The sequence below is a fragment of the Pseudophryne corroboree genome, chromosome 1, assembly GCF_028390025.1.
Source record: "Pseudophryne corroboree isolate aPseCor3 chromosome 1, aPseCor3.hap2, whole genome shotgun sequence".
Lineage (NCBI taxonomy): Eukaryota > Metazoa > Chordata > Amphibia > Anura > Myobatrachidae > Pseudophryne > Pseudophryne corroboree.
Window position 1 is genome coordinate 726,721,062 of NC_086444.1, and position 22,587 is coordinate 726,743,648.

Below are 22,587 nucleotides of genomic sequence, written 5' to 3' on the forward strand. Positions count from 1 at the left end.
TGTATCACGGTGGCAACTTTTCAGGGGTCCTTATAGCATACCAAGCATTTAGCATCTTGTCTGAGGTTAAGCTGCAAATATCCAAAGATTCATTAGCTAATGCATATGATTAACATATACCTATTACTTTTGCTTGTTATTCTTCAATGTTTTTTCTTCTTGCTTTTTACTTCTGTCTCCTCAGCAATTGATATATGAACATGAATAGCATATACCTCTCAGATTTATCAAGCACTTAGCACCTTGTCTGAGGTCAAGCGGCAAATATCCTAAGATTCATTAGTTAATGCACATGATTAATAGATACATATTAATTTTGCCTGTTATTTTGGATTCAAATGTTTCTTCTTCTCGCTTCTGTCTCCTCAGCAACTGACATATGAATATGAATAGCATACCTCTCATATTTGTCAGTTATGTTGGATTTTACATTTCAGTATGTAATTTAATAGATTCTAAACCTCTATTCTAGATTCAAACAATTTTGCTACTAGTGTGACTTCATATCCATTTTTTGCATCTAGTATCCATTACTATTAATTATTTGTTTGGACAAACCACAACATACGTAGCAGTCAGGGATTTCTTTGATTGCAATCAACAGTGCCAATCCTGACAACCTCATCTTCCCGAGATCACCAATTTCGTGGACTCTCATTCACGATTCCCGGAACATTGCACCACGTGAGTGGGAATTTTGGAATCGGGTCTGACGTGGAAAGCAGATCCACATATTTCCACGATTCTTTCTCTATCACTTTACTGTCGGTCTCTCTAAAATTTCAGCATTCTTAAATAGGTGCACTCTCATTGGTGTTCACATAAAATTCTCTACTACCATACCACGCTGCCAGCGCCCGATCTCGTCTGATCTTGGAAGCTAAACAGCGTTGGGCCAGGTCAGTATCAGGAAGGGAGACCACCTGCGAATACCTGGTGTTGTAGAGCAGGATTTTCCTCACTTATGCGATATCAACACCAACAGCAGTATCACCAATTTTTTCTATTCAGCAATCTCTAAATCCTATTTTCCCATCTCGGTGTTTAAAATATAATGGTCATTGGCACTGTTTTCGTGATGTTCATTATTTTCTATTTTTCATTTTCTAGAATCTTGATATGTGTATGCTAATTCTCTGTATCGCTTTTAGAGGAGTGACTTCTGATCATTACCCTAATCTCTTATAGCCAAAGAGCATAGCCCTATATATCATTGTGTCTTGACCACCCTGTGGTTCCATTAATACAGCAATTCTGTACTGGTCAAGGGGAATGGGGGTATGACCATTTAATGTCTACAACCCTTCCACACACTCTTTACCAATAAGAGACCAGAACATTTTATTTACAAAGATGCTTTCTATCTTGCATTTTGAAGGACAGATCTCAGGGAAGAACTCTATATCATAAGAATGTCAATAAAAGTTATGTTTTAAATATTCCATCTCAATTATTATATCAAATTTACTTCTTCTACAAGAGTGCGCCCACACAAGAGCCTTCTTTTTTCTTCCCATTTTTCAAATTTTGCATACTTTCTGGCTCTGGGTGCGCCACCAATTAGGACAGCATAACATTTATACGTATATATTTATATACTTATTACAAAAAGGGCTAATTTTGCCGCTTCTCTCCCTTATGTGTTAAGGGTAACATACTGTCCAAATTTGGTTTCTTTTTCCTAATTCCATTATCATTCCTATTTAATAAATCCGGTGCCGGATCGCCCTGGGCTTCTGTTGATATCTCAACATCTATAATCTTTGATGGGGACTTAGTCCAATTTCTGGCGCTTTACAAACACTATTACATCATTATGTTGTCTAGACCATTTCTGGGCGTCACTTCAGAGAACCTTGTGCTCTATCTGATATATTCCTTTAGAGGGGAGCCTTTTGAGTGAGCATCCAATTTAATGAAAACTGAAGATCCCATCCTTCAGGATCCCCCAGCATTCAGTGATGCAGTTATTAAAAGATATGGTTCCAAAGAAATTGGTTCAGGTTCCTCTAGGTCACCCGTCTTATCTGCTGAGAGTTCACCGTATACTGTAAACTCGGCACAAGAGTCTCAGCCCGTTGTTTTGACTGCAGGATGTGCTTTTCTGTCTTCTTCTAATTGTAGTACTTTGCCTGAAAGTTCAGCTCCCAAGTTTAAGAAACCAATCTCTGATTTTAACCCAGCCTTGCTGGGAGGTACCATCAGTTCAGACAATGTTTGGGGAACTACCTTGGTCAGACCTCAAAAACTTTGTAAAAATAATAATAAGAAGAAAAATAAATAATTATTGACTCTTGTCTTGAGATATAAAAAAATATATATATTTTTTTCCCTTGTCTTGTGTCCAGTGGCCATTGTCAAGAGGGGGGCACTGTTACAAGCTGTTGCCACAGCTTGTTTCTGTTTCTTATCTTTGTATGTTTATTCCAGTGTCAGGTTTATTAATGTATACCTTGTTTTGGAAAACCTGAATTTTGGGGTCCTTTGACCCCTCCTCAAGGGGGGGTAATGTTATGAGCCACGGCTGTGGCTCATTCCTGTTTTGCATTTTGGTTATGTATTTTATGTTATACTTCTGTTTATGTTCCCCGTGGGTGTCATGGGGTGTTCGGAGCTCACCCTTAAGGAGAGGGTACTGTTATGAACCACAGGTAGTGGTTCATTCCTATTCTATGTTTATAAGTTGTCTTGCAGGCAAGGATTTCCCGTTGCTCTGGTTTAAGAAGATTCTTGTTTGTTGCCAGTGGTGAGTCTGTGTAATTGCAGCTGCACAACATAATTAATTAAGACTCTCTGTTATATGCTGGCTCAGTGCAATTCACAGACACTGGTGATATTTCCAAGGTTCCAGAGTTCTTGAGTTCTGAGCTAGTCTCTGCCAGTTCCTGAGCTCCTGTCTAGCAGTGTCTGTCTAGCTGCTTCGAGTGTCGGTTCCTGTGTCGATTCCAGTGTCTGATCCCGTGTCCTGCCGTGAAGCATTCCTGTCCAGAAGTCCTGTGGCTTTGTCTGTGCCTGGTCGAATATCTGGCTTCTTGGTGTCCACCGGTCTGTCGTTTGGGATTCAGCCTGTCCTCCAGTTCTGAGAGTCTGTGTCGGCTACATTGGGGGTTCCTGTCCGTTTGCCAGTATTTGTACCGGTTCCGTGAGTAGCGGCTTTGCCGCGTCCGTTGGCCTAGGCTGCAGTATTCTTTGGTTATAATTTGTTTCTGGTGTTTTGCAGAGGGTTCTGCTTGTGCTGTCACCGCCGGTACACAACGGTATTGTGTCGGCAAGTGGACAGCATTTCCTTTGTTGTTGCTTTCCTTTGGCGGCGTGCCGCACATATATTTAGGTTTAGGGTTGTTAGTAGCCCCTAGCCTTCTGTTTGTTTTAGCTAGAGGTTCCCTTGTTATTATCCTGTCTCGGTTCACGCCTTGTCTCAATCTAAGACCTGGGGGCATCGGAGTTGGGCAGACCTAATCCGCCCTTCAAACGCGGCTGCCGTGGGCCCAAGAAACCATAGTCACTCAGGCGTGAACGGACCACACGGGTGAAACAACGGAGGTAGGGTGCTAGGGGCTATTTCCACACCACACCTTGTTTCAGCGTCACATTCTGGTGCTCAGGACTCACTACACAACATCTCCCTTCTTCTGAGCACCAGGAACCTAACACGTACATGTAGATAGATAGATAGATAGATAGATAGATAGATAGATAGATAGATAGATTATATATCTAGAAACTGGGTGGGGAAAACACACACTTGTCCAAGTAGCAGCATGGGGGTGCCAACTCCAAATTGATACATATATATAATAATCTTCAGCAGCCTTGCAACAAACCAGAGATGAAGGACCAGCACATCCGATTTTAAGTAAAGTGCAAAAAAAAATCTTTAATCCATAGAACAATCTTGCATCATGTAGATGCTCAAATCAAGGCAGCATAATATACTTTACATGCGTCCGGTCAGCACACGGTATAGCATGGGAGACATTCCTCCTTTGAGCCCTGACAGCTGTTTTGGTGCTGGTGCACCTTTCTCAAAGGGTCCACACACCTAGAATGTTCTTAGCCCTGTCACTCACTAACAGAGTCCTACTACCTAGTAGTTACCGGCCACTATCTGGCATTGGTCATACTAACACAAATGGCCTTAAATACCCTAAATTCCTCCCCCCTACTCCCAGATTGACAGGCAAATCACACTTCCTCCTTTTCTTTAAAAGAGAGGCTTTCACAGGTGTTATGATTTGGCCAGACAGGCTGCCAACCTGCAGGGAGATACAGCATTTTCATCAATCAGATAAGGCACACATTTTATCTTTCACATGCCTAAATTCCCTATTTGGGGTTTCACCTAACCCAGTCCAATTACATTATGTAACCTAAATACATAGCTTCTCTCAAGGCCACTGCACATTTCTCAGGTTTAGCTGTGAACCCTGCAGATCTCAATGAGGACCGTACTCCCTGAACCTTAGGAAGATGCGATTCCCAGTTGTGTAAGTATATGACAATGTCCTCTGGATTGACATGTACATAGGGCCTAATTCAGACCTGAACGCTCGCTAGGTTTTTTTTTTAGTCCTGCTTTCGCATAGTTGCCGCCCACAGGGGAGTGTATTTTAACTGTGAAAGTTTGTGTTAGCGGTGCTGTACAAACAGATTTTGTGCAGTCTCTAAGTAACTCAGGAGTTACTCAGCCACTGCGAACACTTCAGCCTGTCCGGGACCGGAATTGATGTCAGACACCTACCCTGCAAACGCTTGGGAATGCCTGCATTTTTCCAAACACTCCCAGAAAACGGTCAGTTGACACCCACAAATGCCTTCTTCCTGTCAATCTCCTTGTGAACGCCCATGCGAATGGATGCTTTGCACAAACCCATCACTGAGCGACAATCCGCTTTGTACCCGTGTGATGTGCCTGCGCATTGCGGTGCATATGCACAGGGCCGTTTCTAGACAATTTGGCTCCCAGTGCGAGATTTAAAAATGCGCCCCCCCCCCCCCCCAATTGCGCAAAAAAAAAAAATTGTATGCCCCCCCTCCCCCATATAGCCATAAAAAGAAAAAGCATGCGTGCGCCATAGGCGCGCGCGCTCCCGACAAGGGTGTGTGGCCTGATTAAAATGGGTGTGGTCTCATTAAAGTGGGCATGGCCTCATCTGATATCATCACACCCACCACAGGGGAAAAAAAATAAAAATAAAAAAGTCCCCTTTTTACACATTACAGCAGGCAATTGTCCCCATATTACACAGCGCGGCAGGCAGGTGTCCCCATTTTACACAGCGCGGCAGGCAGGTGTCCCCATTTTACACAGTACGGAAGGCAGGTATCCCCATTTTACACAGTACGGTAGGCAGGTATCCCCATTTTACACAGTACGCAGGCAGGTGCCCCCATTTTACAAAGTGCAGCAGGCAGGTATCCCCATTTTACACAGTGCAGCAGGCAGATATCCCCATTTTACACAGCACGGCAGGCAGATATCCCCATTTTACACAGCACGGCAGGTAGATATCCCCATTTTACACAGCACGGCAGGCAGATATCCCCATTTTACACAGTACGCAGGCAGGTGCCCCCATATTACACAGTGCGGCAGGCAGGTATCCCCATATTACACAGTGCGGCAGGCAGGTGCCCCCATTTTACACAGCACGGCAGGCAGATATCCCCATTTTACACAGTACGCAGGCAGATGCCCCCATATTACACAGTACGCAGGCAGGTGCCCCCATATTACACAGTGCGTCAGGCAGGGATCCCCATATTACACAGTACGCAGGCAGATGCCCCCATATTACACAGTATGCAGGCAGGTGCCCCCATATTACACAGTACGCAGGCAGGTGCCCCCATATTACACAGTACGTAGGCAGGTGCCCCCATATTACACAGTACGTACGCAGGTGCCCCCATATTACACAGTACGCAGGCAGGTGCCCCCATTTTACACAGTGTGGCAGGCAGGTATCCCCATAGGCAGGTGTCCCTATTTTACACAGTGCGGCAGCGGCAGGCAGGTTTCAAGTTGAGGGGGGGAGAGGGGGGGAGAGAGAGAGAGTCTAATACTTACGTCTTCCCGCTCTTCGGTCCCGCCGCCTCACGTCCCTCGCGCCGGCCGCCTCCTCCTTCTTGCTTATCTCCTTATCGCCTCTCCCGAGCGCTCCTGCTCGGGGGCGGGGCTTTGCGAAATGACGCAACGCGTCATTCTGCGAAACTCCGCCCCCCAAGCAGGAGCGCTCGGGAGAGGCGATAAGGAGTAACAAAGGGCCGCGGCGGGCACCCCGTGCAGTTGCACGGCTCGCCCGCCGCTAGAAACGGCACTGCATATGCATGCGCAGTTTAGACCTGATTGCCTGCTGTACAAAAATGCAGCCTAGCTGTCAGGTCTGAATTAGCCCCATAGTTAGTATGGGGTTTCAGTACCTTGTTTATCACCGTTTGGAAAGTGGCTGATGCTCCATACAAACCAAAGGATAAGACCTTGTACTGGAACAGGCCTTCAGAAGTAGAAATAGCTATATTTTCCTTGGCTACTGGTGTTAGGGGAATCTGCCAATAGCCCTGGCGAGATTGAAGGTGGTCAAATATTTGCTGCTGGCCAAACTTTTCACCAGTTTGACTACACATAGGCATCAAATTGGGACCGTCATTGAAGAACAGTAAGCTACCATTGGGCTTGGTAACCAGCACAATCAGGCTACACCACTCACTGATAGACTCCTCAATTATCCTCAGTTGGACCATGCTATCCATCTCTTTTGTAACTGCACTCTGCCTAGCTTCGGGGATCCAGTAAGATTTTTGTTTTACCACTAAACCGGAAAGGCATGATAATATCATGTTAAGTCAAAGTTGTGCACCATGGTAGGGATGAGAACATGTTTTTGTTTGTACAATCTCCTCTACCTGCTGCTTTTGCTCTGTGGACATGGTTATCAAGGACTACTACTACTACTACTACCACTACCACACTCAATAAACCCTTCTCATCTTGCTATGGTTTCAGTATGTTTACATGATCTTCCTGCTCTTCCTTCCTCCCCCAGCCTGTCAAACTTTATCATTTAAAGGGCCACCCTGCCAATGTACAGAGAGCTTACTCTGTTTGGTTGACACTATAACCAAAACCTTATCCCTGGAACAGAAAGACTAGATTACCACAATAGTATTACAATGTTTCTTCTGTCATCATTGTGCTTCCTCTATGTATTGGTGCACCAAAGGGCTTATCTTCCCCAACCACTTTGAGAAACAAACTTTCATGCATTAGGTTCTCTAGGCTCCTGGTGTTCCCAACCTTCCTTTTGCATTTCCAAAATGCCCCGGGATTGCAACCCATATAGTTGCTTTAAAGGGCTAAACCCCATTAAGTCTTGAGGTACCTCTCTGACAAGAAACAGCAGGTAAGAAAGATGAGTGTTTCAATTCTACCTTTCCTGTACCACTGGTCTTTCTGATCATATGCTTTATGGTCCAATTAAACCTGTTCACTAGGCCATCTATTTGTGGATGGTAAATCGAAGTGTGAAGGGTTTTCCCCCCTAGTAACTGACACGTATTCTTCCTTGTCCTGAACATAAAAGGCATACCCTAATCAGTAAGAATTTCCATAGGGATATCAAGCCAGCCATACAAATTAACCAGCTCTCCAGCAATCATGCTACACTTTAAATTTTGCAAAGGAATTACCTCCAGATAGCATGTGGCATAGTTTAGTAAAACCAATACATAATTAGGGATGAGCGGGTTCGGTTCTCAGAGAACCGAAACCTACCGGTCAAGCCCGGATCCGAGTCAGGCTCGGGTTTTCCCGCCTGACTCGGAAACCATAAAGAGGCAAAACTTCATCATTCTCGCGGGGTTTGGATTCCATATAAACAGCCGCGCGTCGTCGCCACTTTCACTCCGGCATTGGAGACTGTAGAGAGAGGATGTGTTTCCGTCCTCAGTGTCTGTGTCTTGTGCTGCATCTGTCCAGTCACAGTGGTTGTATACTCTTCTGCCATATGTCCAATACTGCTGTGTAAGTACAGTCCAGTGGTGGTGTGTTGTGCTGCATCAGTCCAGTCACAGTGGTGGTGTCCTCTGCTGCCATATGTCCAGTGCTGCTGTATAAGTCCAGTCCATTGCAGTGGTGCTGTGTTGTCCTGCATCAGTACAGTGGTAGTGTACATGTGCTGCCGTATATGTCCAGTGGTACTGCCATATAAATCCAGTGATCCTGACGTATAATTACAGTGGTACTGGCATATAAATCCAGTCCAGCGGAACTGCCGTATATGTCCATTGATACTGCCGTATATGTCCAGCGGTACTGCTGTGTAATTATAGTGATCCTGCCGTATATTTACAGTGGTACTGGAGTATAAGTCCAGTCCAGTGATACTGCCATATATGTCCAGTGATAATGCTATATATATATATATATATATATATATATAAATACACTGTTGCAAAGCGGATTACTGAGGCCATAACAACTATGCTGGTGTTAGACGTGCGTCTGGTATCCGCCATTAGTGCAGTGGGACTGCAGTGCCAACCCTAGATGGGCTAGGTGTTTGTGCCACACACTTGTGTCGCTTAGCGTAGTCATACAGCTATCTCATTGCCCTCTTTTACTTCTTCGCATGATGTGCTGTTTGGGTACTATTTTTTTTTTAAGTGCCATCCTGTCTGACACTGCAGTGCCACTGCACTTAATGGGCCAATTGTTTGTGTCACTTTGCTTAGTCATACAGCTACCTCATTGCACCTCTTTTTCATCTTTGCATGATGTGCTGTTTGGGGTCTTTTTTATATCTGCCCTCCTGTCTGACACTGCAGTGCCACTCCTAGATGAACCAGTTGTTTGTGCCGCACACTTGTGTCGCTTAGCTTAGTCATACAGCTACCACATTGCACCTCTTTTTCATCTTTGCATGATGTTCTGTTTGGGGTCTTTTTCTTATATCTGTCCTCCTGTCTGACACTGCAGCGCCACTCCTAGATGGGACAATTGTTTATGTTGCATAGTCATACAGCTACCTCACTGCACCTCTTTTTCTTCTTTGCATGATGTGCTGTTTGGGGACTAGTTTTTTTAAGTGCCATCCTGTCTGCCACTGCAGTGCCACTCCTAGATGGACAAAAGAAAGGAGGAAAGGGCTGTATTGTCGGTGCACAAAAGGAAGATTAGATCTGGTTATCACATCTGCCTGTATTTAATTAAAATGTAACTTTTATTGGTATTTATTTAAAAATCGTGTACATTACTTACACATAACCATGAGTATAAGCGAAACATAGAGGTTAAAATTATGACATAAACAAAACATACATAGTGCAAATGAAAGAAAAAGGGGATTTAAAGATTTAAAATGTGTGTCCACGTGTCTTATTCCAATGTCCAAAGATATATAATCTATTATTCCATAATAGGATTAGAATTTATTCGTATGTTTCAGTCATTATTAGGCTCTTAGATGAGGCATTAAGGGAATAAAGATGTTAATTGTAGTGATATCCTAGATATTATAGCAATATAAGCTGTTGGTACCAACTTATTTGTGACAGAACAGCTGTCGCACTATCTAATTGAATCAGATGTGTAGTGGAGTGTAAACTACACAGGTGATGCTATAAATTCAATATAGATATATGATATACTCCGGGGGAATAAATATCTTCCTCAGTTGTTTATGATCATTAACATAAATGATAATGTATAAGGGTGTATCTTTCTTTTAATTGATATGTCCTCAACAAGAAAACTTCTTCATTTGTTAAGGGCTGTGTCGCTGATAATATAATATATGTCAATCAGCTACAGCAGTTAGATAATCAAAGTGTTGTTATCTCTAAGAAAAGAACACCTTATTTTTTAGGAATAAATGACACCTTACTCAGATGTCAGTATATAGCTTCCCAGATTATGCATCACCATTAAGCATCTGATATAATTATGATTATTAAGCGAGAGAAGCCTTCATTGAATGTATATGGGTAACAATGTATTGAATAAAGATTTTATTATCCTGATATATGTCACCTGATAGAGCTAGATTTCCCAACCAGCATTAAACATTAATGTTAACACATTGTTTTATTCACAGCTGCCACATTGACTTGGATAGTTCATTTAGAAACATTTGTTGCAATTGCATCTGCTCAGTTGTGTCACATTTAGCATAAAGAGATAGAATGTATCTATTTGAGCTTGAAGCAATATCTTCTGCTCACTGTGTATGTTAGAGGATTTCAACAGCCACTGCTGCGTTATTCATTAATTAATTATATTGTTATCTAATCAGCAAATGTAGATTATCTATATTTCAGTAATCATCTATTCGTTGTCTCTTAATAATAGTTGTAATAGTCACTACATACGGTGACTGAGTCACGCTGATTAGTCATTAATTTATGAAGGTTTGTTGTAATTGTGTCACAGATGCTTAATAACACTGACACATCTAACATATAAACCAGATAGGTTTATCTTAACTTGGAGCAGTGCTTATAGCTTCCTATATATTTTCAACTGAGTCTAACAGCTAATGCTGCATTCTTTCTGTTGTAATAATTTTTGCTATCCACTTAACAGAAATCTAGCTATTCAGGACTCAATATTCATGTATCCGAATAAATGGCTAATACTGCATTACTTGTTATCCACTTAACACAAATATAGCTGTCTAAGATTCACTTATTCATGTATTCGCTGCCTCATACTAATAATCTAAACATCATAATTAAATAGAGCTGACTAAACATTGGTGTAACATGGACATGGAAACACGTGGAGACACGCTGCCCACACGCGTGTTCCGCCGTTACTCTGACAGCTTCGTCAGGGCTGAACCAGAATGCCTCTCCAGGCATAATATTTAAGCTCTCCTAGTGATCCAATCAGCAACAGACCGCTGGTCACATGTAGCCGCTAACCAATCGTAATGCTGCTCCTCCGGTCACATGACCCGGGGAGCCAATAGCGGGGCTTCATGGTTGTCATGGTAGCGGCTATTCATAGCGCTGCGTTCCCGGACATTGCTAATCGTTCATGCCCTGTTATCTGTATTAAATAAATCATATACCCTAAAGTAACCTTATCCACTGTCTTTTAGCTTCTCCTGTGTTATATCAGTGCCAGTGTCAGTTAGTTTTTACATGATGCTTATACGGAAACCGCATTTACATCACTCAGCATACACGTTTCACGATGGTATAATTACAAGCATGCATGTCTGATGTTCGCTGACCCTGTGCCCTGTATAGCATATGGGTCCTCAGATCTGATTGTACATATAGTTCATGAATGGATTCTACTATCCACTTATTGTCTCGTTATTAGGCAGGGACATATAGTGGTTGTGTTAATTCAGGAAAACTCACTTTAATGAGTATAATTATGCAAATACAGCCAATTCCACTAAACCAGATCAAAGAATGTCTATATTAAATAAACATCCTTTGATCATTGTTATACCATGGTATTCAGTCTATTACATTATATCTCCGGTTTGTCACAGGTAAGTACACATCTCTTAAGTAGAGAGTATTTAAAACAAGATTCCTTCTCCAGTATTATAATTAAGAGCTTACCAATATTTCACTCCTGTTATACCCTATAGGATTTGATATGGTGATCAGCTATTCTAATAATTATGTACATTTTACCAGCAATTATATTTATCTTTATTATTGTGTGCAACATTCGTTATCCTAAATCTAGGTAAATAATCCATAATACCACAAAGTGTAAACATAATCTTTATTAATCACATACTATATATGTGTATAAATGGTGACTCAGAAAATAAATAAATGGAATAAATTAGATGTGTTATTCATGGTGAAAGTGACCACGTGAATCATTTGACAAGATACTACTGAAAAAAGTAGAATGTGAGGTATGAGGAGGATAAGAATAATTCAAAATAATAAGACCCCCTGTGTGTGAAAGACTTGAAGAAATATGTGATATGCGTGTCATATGCAAATCAAATCCAGTGTCTAAAATTATAAGAAGTGATGGGTGAGAAAAAAAAAGGGGGGGGGAGGAGGGAGAGGAAAAGGATGAGAATTTAAGAGATCACCTCTTATCCAACATGACATATTAGGTGGATAAGGTATATGTTGATTTAATGAGTTCTACAGTTTAAATTGTTCAGGAATGAAAAATTAGACCAATTCAATATATAAGCCAGATAGTAAATTTACTGGATTGATACTAGTCTGAAGACAGGAGTAATGAATGATTCATGTCACCATGACTAGGATCCATCCAGATAGATCCAGATCTCAAAATAGTTATTGGGAGAGATGTATAATTATCGTACAAAGACTAAATAGTAATTTGACTGAATTAATACCAATTTCAACTTGAGAATGATAAATGGGTAATGTCACTATTTTGTTAAATCCACTAGAGTCAGTCTAGATTGCAAAATTTATTTATACTAAAAAAGGTGTATAGCTATTGGATTCATTCAACCCATTAGGATAAAGGCTGTCAAGAAGAAAGATCATTTTGGTTTCGAATTGAAGTAATTCTTGGTCCAAATTACCACCGCGTATGCCCAACTGTATATGCCTTAGGCCAAAAGCTTTAAGACCTGACGGGTCACTATTGTGATGGTTCAAGAAATGCCTTGCAACAGGTTGTAAGGTTTTGAAGTTGGAGGCATCTTTTCTAGCATTACGTATGCTTCCAATGTGTTCTAAAATTCTGACCTTTAATGGTCTAATAGTTTTCCCTACATATTTCCTATGACATGGGCATTCAAGATGGTAAACAGTTCCTACAGTTGTGCATGTAATTTTCGGAGAGATTGTCCATTTCTTTCCAAATTTATCAAAGAAGTGGTCAACAGGGACCATGTGGGCACAGGCTTTGCAATTACCACAGGGTGATGAGCCGTTGCTTTCACCCGGTTGTCTGGAATTTTAGTCAAATGACTGTGTACCAATCGATCTCTGATACTCCTAGATCTTCTCCAGCTTGCTTGAGGTTTTGTTGGCAAAACTGTCGCCAAATCTGTATCGGTTTGAAGTATGGGCCAATGTTTGTGTAGACTGTGTAGTATCCCCCTCCATTGGGTATTGAAGGTGCCCACGAACCTTATGGGTTCTTCTCGAGAAACTTTGGGTTTGGGTTTTAGTAAGGTATCCTGTTCATAGGTGCTCACTTCTCTGATTGACCGATTCAGAAGCTTCTTACTGTACCCTCTCAATTGGAGGCGTTCACTAAGTTCATTCTGCCTGACATGAAAGGTTTCTTCGCTAGAACAGTTTCTTTTAATTCTGAGTAGTTCTCCCTTAGGTATTGCTCGAATGGTAGATGGAAGGTGAGAGCTGTCTGAATGCAAGATGCTGTTTGTCGCTGTAGGCTTCCTGTATAAATCTGTTGAGATGTTTCCTTCATCATTGATAGATATGGATATGTCCAAGAAATTAATGGAGGTCTGACTAGCTTCCAAGGTCAATTTAAGATTGAGGTCATTGGTATTCAGAATTCCAATGAACTCTTTCAATTCCCTCAGTGGGCCCTCCCACAATATCAATATATCATCAATATATCTAAGATATATCAATATATTGTCGGTGTATTTTTCAAAAATTTCTTGAAACACTACCTCCCTTTCCCACCACCCCAGGTAGAGGTTGGCATAGGTGGGGGCACAGGCCGTCCCCATGGCTGTGCCCCTCACCTGGAGGTAGTGGTACTCATTGCAGGTGAAGTAGTTGTTTAATAAAATAAATTCCAACAGCTCAATGATGAATTCGCTGAGTTCATTGTGGGTCTCCATACTCAAGAAGTATCTTATAGCATTAATCCCTTTGTCATGAATAATGCTAGTGTAGAGACTCTCTACGTCACAGGTGGCTAACCATACTCCTGGATTGACACTTAGATTGTTCAATCTGTTTAACACATCCAAAGTGTCACGTATATGAGAGGGTAGTGCAGTGACATGTTTACGGAGATGGTAGTCAACAAAAGTACTTGCTTTTTCGGTTAGACTACCGACTCCTGATACGATAGGTCTACCCGGAGGTTTCTTTTCACTTTTGTGTACCTTGGGTAATAGGTATAGGGTAGAGGTTTTTGGTTTAACTACCGTCAGGAATTCGAAGTCCTTTTTATTTATGACTCCATTGTCAAAGGCAGATTGAATCAGGGTGTTATAATGTCCCAAAAATTTGGCTGTTGGATTAAAGCTAAGTCTTTTATAGCAGTTAATATCATTCAGTTGTTTATTAAGTTCTTCTAGATACATATCCCTAGGCCACAGGACTACGTTCCCCCCTTTATCAGAGGGCTTAATTATTATGTCCTGCCACTTTGATATTTCCTCTAGGGCAGTTCTTTCAGATGTACTCAAGTTATCAAAGTGACATTTTTTATGAATGAATAATTGGTCCAAATCCTTAGATACCAGTTTTTGGAACACCTCTGCTTGGGGACATAAACTGATGTCTGGAAAGAATTTAGATTTGGATCTTATTGATGACCTACTCCCATTGTCATCATGAGGAGCTTCAATCGGTGCCGATTCATCAGTTAGTTCCTCTAAAATTTGTATGGCTGCAAGATCTTCTATATCCACACTGTTTCCTGCATAATTATCCTTTTTTTGTTCTTGATTAATAAAGAATTTTTTAAGAAGAATCTTTCTAATGAAAAGTTGCAGGTCTTTCTCGCACTCGAATCTATCCATAGTTTGTGTCGGTGAAAAAGACAGACCTTTACTTAACACAGATAGTTGATCACTGGTTAGGTTCTTATCTGTTAGATTAATGATTTTAAGATTGTCTGTTTTTTCACTCCCAGATGATCCGGGATTAATCATTTGTATCTCCAACTCTCCCTGGGTTCTTCTCTACAGTCCAGAGAGTCTCTTTTTCTTCTTCCTCCCCGAGCTCCGCCTGGTTTTTCTCCTTCTGTATCTGTATGCATCCGTGTATATTTGTGACCTCTCCCTAAAAAATCACGTCTAAACATTCTTCCACTACTTCCACCTGTGGAATTTTCCCCTTCAGAGGATTCTGCCTCAGATGTAGAATAATTAGCTGAGTATGTGGCCTTACTTCGTTGTATTGGAGTATTCCACTTGTAGACCCTGTTTGATGCATAGTCTGTCTTGTCGCGTTGGAATTTGCGGCGTTTTCTTTCTATAATCTCTCTATCATGTTCTTCAATATCCTTTTTATATTTGTCATATCTCTGTTGAAACACCTCCAATGATTCAAAGTTCTTTAATCTTTCACTTAATGCTGAGATTTCACAATTTAATTGGGTAAGTATTAATTCGTCATGTTTCATTAAGATTCTGATTAGTTCTTTAGAGCAATTACTAAGAGCCCCCTCCCATTCTCTTTTGAGGCCTTCCGTCGCTAACTCAAAAGCTGGAAATAATTTTGGTCTAAGACCTCGTGGGATCAAATTATTTTTCAGGTAATTCTCAAATGTGCTTCTGTTCCAACTTGTTTTGTTCTGTTTCATCAGGGCTATTTTTAGATTATACAAGTCAACTGACCAATTAGGATCACTAATATCTTGTGGATCGGAATTCATGTTAAATACTGAATCCATATCTTTCTTTAACTTGTCTCTTCTATTCTCCAAATCTTTTGTTAAGCTGAATGTTGACATCCTGCTCTGGAGAGATATTGGTTCTTTAATTGATCTATATACCGTTTAACAAGAATTAATCCCAGAAATTGGGGGGTGCTAGATACAGAAACAGGAGACTGGTAAGTTACCAGTAAACTTGGCGAACAAAAATTGTACCTGCACACACACTGTATTTGTCTTAATCTACTAATCGACTAGTATCAATCCAGTAAATTTACTATCTGGCTTATATATTGAATTGGTCTAATTTTTCATTCCTGAACAATTTAAACTGTAGAACTCATTAAATCAACATATACCTTATCCACCTAATATGTCATGTTGGATAAGAGGTGATCTCTTAAATTCTCATCCTTTTCCTCTCCCTTCCCCCCCCCCCCCTTTTTTTTTTCTCACCCATCACTTCTTATAATTTTAGACACTGGATTTGATTTGCATATGACACGCATATCACATATTTCTTCAAGTCTTTCACACACAGGGGGTCTTATTATTTTGAATTATTCTTATCCTCCTCATACCTCACATTCTACTTTTTTCAGTAGTATCTTGTCAAATGATTCACGTGGTCACTTTCACCATGAATAACACATCTAATTTATTCCATTTATTTATTTTCTGAGTCACCATTTATACACATATATAGTATGTGATTAATAAAGATTATGTTTACACTTTGTGGTATTATGGATTATTTACCTAGATTTAGGATAACGAATGTTGCACACAATAATAAAGATAAATATAATTGCTGGTAAAATGTACATAATTATTAGAATAGCTGATCACCATATCAAATCCTATAGGGTATAACAGGAGTGAAATATTGGTAAGCTCTTAATTATAATACTGGAGAAGGAATCTTGTTTTAAATACTCTCTACTTAAGAGATGTGTACTTACCTGTGACAAACCGGAGATATAATGTAATAGACTGAATACCATGGTATAACAATGATCAAAGGATGTTTATTTAATATAGACATTCTTTGATCTGGTTTAGTGGAATTGGCTGTATTTGCATAATTATACTCATTAAAGTGAGTTTTCCTGAATTAACACAACCACTATATGTCCCTGCCTAATAACGAGACAATAAGTGGATAGTAGAATCCATTCATGAACTATATGTACAATCAGATCTGAGGACCCATATGCTATACAGGGCACAGGGTCAGCGAACATCAGACATGCATGCTTGTAATTATACCATCGTGAAACGTGTATGCTGAGTGATGTAAATGCGGTTTCCGTATAAGCATCATGTAAAAACTAACTGACACTGGCACTGATATAACACAGGAGAAGCTAAAAGACAGTGGATAAGGTTACTTTAGGGTATATGATTTATTTAATACAGATAACAGGGCATGAACGATTAGCAATGTCCGGGAACGCAGCGCTATGAATAGCCGCTACCATGACAACCATGAAGCCCCGCTATTGGCTCCCCGGGTCATGTGACCGGAGGAGCAGCATTACGATTGGTTAGCGGCTACATGTGACCAGCCGTCTGTTGCTGATTGGATCACTAGGAGAGCTTAAATATTATGCCTGGAGAGGCATTCTGGTTCAGCCCTGACGAAGCTGTCAGAGTAACGGCGGAACACGCGTGTGGGCAGCGTGTCTCCACGTGTTTCCATGTCCATGTTACACCAATGTTTAGTCAGCTCTATTTAATTATGATGTTTAGATTATTAGTATGAGGCAGCGAATACATGAATAAGTGAATCTTAGACAGCTATATTTGTGTTAAGTGGATAACAAGTAATGCAGTATTAGCCATTTATTCGGATACATGAATATTGAGTCCTGAATAGCTAGATTTCTGTTAAGTGGATAGCAAAAATTATTACAACAGAAAGAATGCAGCATTAGCTGTTAGACTCAGTTGAAAATATATAGGAAGCTATAAGCACTGCTCCAAGTTAAGATAAACCTATCTGGTTTATATGTTAGATGTGTCAGTGTTATTAAGCATCTGTGACACAATTACAACAAACCTTCATAAATTAATGACTAATCAGCGTGACTCAGTCACCGTATGTAGTGACTATTACAACTATTATTAAGAGACAACGAATAGATGATTACTGAAATATAGATAATCTACATTTGCTGATTAGATAACAATATAATTAATTAATGAATAACGCAGCAGTGGCTGTTGAAATCCTCTAACATACACAGTGAGCAGAAGATATTGCTTCAAGCTCAAATAGATACATTCTATCTCTTTATGCTAAATGTGACACAACTGAGCAGATGCAATTGCAACAAATGTTTCTAAATGAACTCTCCAAGTCAATGTGGCAGCTGTGAATAAAACAATGTGTTAACATTAATGTTTAATGCTGGTTGGGAAATCTAGCTCTATCAGGTGACATATATCAGGATAATAAAATCTTTATTCAATACATTGTTACCCATATACATTCAATGAAGGCTTCTCTCGCTTAATAATCATAATTATATCAGATGCTTAATGGTGATGCATAATCTGGGAAGCTATATACTGACATCTGAGTAAGGTGTCATTTATTCCTAAAAAATAAGGTGTTCTTTTCTTAGAGATAACAACACTTTGATTATCTAACTGCTGTAGCTGATTGACATATATTATATTATCAGCGACACAGCCCTTAACAAATGAAGAAGTTTTCTTGTTGAGGACATATCAATTAAAAGAAAGATACACCCTTATACATTATCATTTATGTTAATGATCATAAACAACTGAGGAAGATATTTATTCCCCCGGAGTATATCATATATCTATATTGAATTTATAGCATCACCTGTGTAGTTTACACTCCACTACACATCTGATTCAATTAGATAGTGCGACAGCTGTTCTGTCACAAATAAGTTGGTACCAACAGCTTATATTGCTATAATATCTAGGATATCACTACAATTAACATCTTTATTCCCTTAATGCCTCATCTAAGAGCCTAATAATGACTGAAACATACGAATAAATTCTAATCCTATTATGGAATAATAGATTATATATCTTTGGACATTGGAATAAGACACGTGGACACACATTTTAAATCTTTAAATCACCTTTATTTCATTTGCACTATGTATGTTTTGTTTATGTCATAATTTTAACCTCTATGTTTCGCTTATACTCATGGTTATGTGTAAGTAATGTACACGATTTTTAAATAAATACCAATAAAAGTTAAATTTTAATTAAATACAGGCAGATGTGATAACCAGATCTAATCTTCCTTTTGTGCACCGACAATACAGCCCTTTCCTCCTTTCTTTTGTGTATCTATGACAACTGTAGTTGGTAGCACCCCAATAATAGATGGTAATTACCACAAATCTAAATAGGGGTTTATGATGGAACTTATGTTTCAAACGTAGATTAAGACAAATACAGTGTGTGTGCAGGTACAATTTTTGTCCACTCCTAGATGGGCCAGGTGTTTGTGCTGCAAACTTGTGTCGCTTAGCTTAGTCATACAGCAACCTTGGTGCACCTCTTTTTCATCTTTGCAATATGTGCTGTTTGGAGCATGATTTTATAAAGTGTCATCCTGTCTGACACTGTCGTATAAGTCCAGGGGTACTGCTGTGTTAGTCCAGGGGTACTGCCGTATAAGTCCACCAATTGCAGAATTTTTGAAAAATGACAGGGGTGTGCAGGAGTTGCTGTCAGTGGACTGATAAATTGCGGGCCATGTTCGACATTCAGCAACTGTATGCCACTACTAGATGGGCCGGGTGGTTGTGTCGCTTAGCTTTAGTTGTACAGCAACCTATGTGCACTTCTTTTTCTTCTTTGCATCATGTGCTGTTTGGGGACTAGTTTTTTTAAGTGCAATTCTGTCTGCCACTTCAGTGCCACTCCTAGATGGACCAGGTGTTTGTGCTGCACACTTGTGTCACTTAGCTTAGTCATACAGCCACCTCGGTGCAACCCTTTGGCCTAAAAACAATATTGTGAGGTGTTCAGAATATACTGGAAAGGAGTGGAAATTAATGTTATTGAGGTTAATAATACAGTAGGATCAAAATTACCTCCAAATTCTGTGATTTTAGCTGTTTTTATGGGGTTTTTCCCCCAAAAATCATCCAGATCCAAAACCAAAACACAAAAGGGTAGTTTTGGCTAAACCATTCCAAAACCAAAACACGAGCTGGGAATTAGAACCAAAACCAAAACACGAAAAGTGCCAGCCGCACATCTCTATACATAACGGTGCCCAAGAGTTGACTTCTCTAGGGGCCCAACAAAATCCATACCAATACGCTCAAAAGGCATCTGTATAAACTGGCAACCTACGGCGAGAAACAGCATCTTCAACAGTCAGATAAGACATTTTATCTCACAACCCTAACTTTTCTAGGCTCGCTAACTAAACACATTGCCCCTTTAGCATATATATATATATATATTAGTGATGTGCACCGGTAATTTTTCGAGTTTTGTGTTTTCGTTTTGGATTCGGTTCCACGGTCGTGTTTTGGATTCGGACGCATTTTGGCAAAACCTCCCTGAAAATTTTTTGTCGGATTCGGGTGTGTTTTGGATTCAGGTTTTTTTTTTTACAAAAAACCCTGAAACAGCTTCAATCATAGAATTTGGGCGACATTTTGATCCCATAGTATTAAACTCAATAACCATAATTTACATTTATTTTCAGTCTATTCTGAATACCTCCCACCTCACAATATTATTTTTAGTCCAAAAATTTGCACCGAAGTTGCTGGATGGCTAAGCTAAGCGACAGAAGTGGGCGACACAAACACCTGGCCCATCTAGGAGTGGCACTGCAGTGTCAGACAGGATGGCCGATTTAAAAAATAGTCCCCAAACAGCACATGATGCAAAGAAAAATGAAAGAAAAAAGAGGTGCAAGATGGAATTGTCCTTGGGCCCTTCCACCCACCATTATGTTGTATAAACAGGACATGCACACTTTAACGAACCCATCATTTCAGCGACAGGGTCTGTCACACGACTGTGACTGAAATGACTGGTTGGTTTGGGCCCCCACCAAAAAAGAAGCAATCAATATCTCCTTGCACAAACTGGCTCTACAGAGGCAAGATGTCCACTTCCTCCTCATCGTCTGATTCCTCACCCCTTTCACTGTGTACATCCCCTTCCTCACAGATTATTAATTAGTTCCCACTGGAACCCACCATCTCAGGTCCCTGTGTACTTTCTGGAGGCAATTGCTGGTGAATGTCTCCACGGAGGAATTGATTATAATTCATTTTGATGAACATCATCTTCTCCACATTTTCTGGAAGTAACCTCGTACGCCGATTGCTGACAAGGTGAGTGGCTGCACTAAACACTCTTTCGGAGTACACACTGGAGGGAGGGCAACTTAGGTAGAATAAAGCCAGTTTGTGCAAGGGCCTCCAAATTGCCTCTTTTTCCTGCCAGTATATGTACGGACTGTCTGACGTGCCTAATTGGATGCGGTCACTCATATAATCCTCCACCATTCTTTCAATGGTGACAGAATCATATGCAGTGACAGTAGACGACATGTCAGTAATCGTTGGCAGGTCCTTCAGTCCGGACCAGATGTCAGCACTCGCTCCAGACTGCCCTGCATCACCGCCAGCGGGTGGGCTCGGAATTCTTAGCCTTTTCCTCGCACCCCTAGTTGCGGGAGAATGTGAAGGAGGAGCTGTTGACGGGTCACGTTCCGCTTGACTTGACAATTTTCTCACCAGCAGGTCTTTGAACCTCTGCAGACTTGTGTCTGCCGGAAATAGATATCCAACGTAGGTTTTAAATCTAGGATCGAGCACAGTGGCCAAAATATAGTGCTCTGATTTCAACAGATTGACCACCCGTGAATCCTGGTTAAGCGAATTAAGGGCTCCATTCACAAGTCCCACATGCCTAGCGGAATCGCTCTTTTTTAGCTCCTCCTTCAATGTCTCCAGCTTCTTCTGCAAAAGCCTGATGAGGGGAATGACCTGACTCAGGCTGGCAGTGTCTGAACTGACTTCACGTGTGGCAAGTTCAAAGGGTTGCAGAACCTTGCACAACGTTGAAATTATTCTCCACTGCGCTTGAGTCAGGTGCATTCCCCCTCCTTTGCCTATATCGTAGGCAGATGTATAGGCTTGAATGGCCTTTTGCTGCTCCTCCACCCTCTGAAGCATATAGAGGGTTTAATTCCACCTCGTTACCACCTCTTGATTCAGATGATGGCAGGGCAAGTTCAGGACTGTTTGCTGGTGCTCCAGTCTTCGGTACGCGGTGGCTGAATGCCGAAAGTGGCCCGCAATTTTTCGGGCCACCGACAGCATCTCTTGCACGCCCCTGTTGTTTTTTAAATAATTCTGCACCACCAAATTCAATGTATGTGCAAAACGTGGGACGTGCGGGAATTTGCCCAGATGTAATGCACGCACAATATTGCTGGCGTTGTCCGATGTCACAAATCCCCAGGTGAGTCCATTTGGGGTAAGCCATTCTGCGATGATGTTCCTCAGTTTCCGTAAGAGGTTGTCAGCTGTGTGTCTCTTCTGGAAAGCGGTGATCCAAAGCGTAGCCTGCCTAGGAACGAGTTGGCATTTGCGAGATGCTGCTACTGGTTCCGCCGCTGCTGTTATTGCTGCGGGAGGCAATACATCTACCCAGTGGGCTGTCAGTCATATAGTCCTCAGTCTGCCCTGTTCCACTTGTCCACATGTCTGTGGTTAAGTGGACATTGGGTACAACTGCATTTTTTAGGACACTAGTGACTTTTTCTGAGGTCTGTGTACATTTTCGGTATCGCCTGCCTAGAGAAATGGAACCTGGATGGTATTTGGTACCGGGGACACAGTACCTCAATCAAGTCTGTAGTTGCCTGTGAATTAACGGTGGATAACGGAAACACGTTTCTCACCACCCAGGCTGCCAAGGCCTGAGTTATCCGCTTTGCAGCAGGATGACTGCTGTGATATTTTATCTACCTCGCAAAGGACTTTTGGACAGTT

At 41.0% G+C, this 22,587-nt stretch overlaps 1 protein-coding gene and 1 pseudogene across 1 annotated transcript in view; both read left to right on the forward strand.

Moving 5' to 3' along the window:
* LOC135046821 (phospholipid-transporting ATPase IK-like) overlaps positions 1-22,587 on the forward strand; it is a 1,701,102-nt gene that overhangs the window by 570,437 nt on the left and 1,108,078 nt on the right. The gene's annotated exons all lie outside the window — the stretch shown is intronic.
* On the forward strand, positions 830-948 carry LOC134948681 (5S ribosomal RNA; annotated as a pseudogene).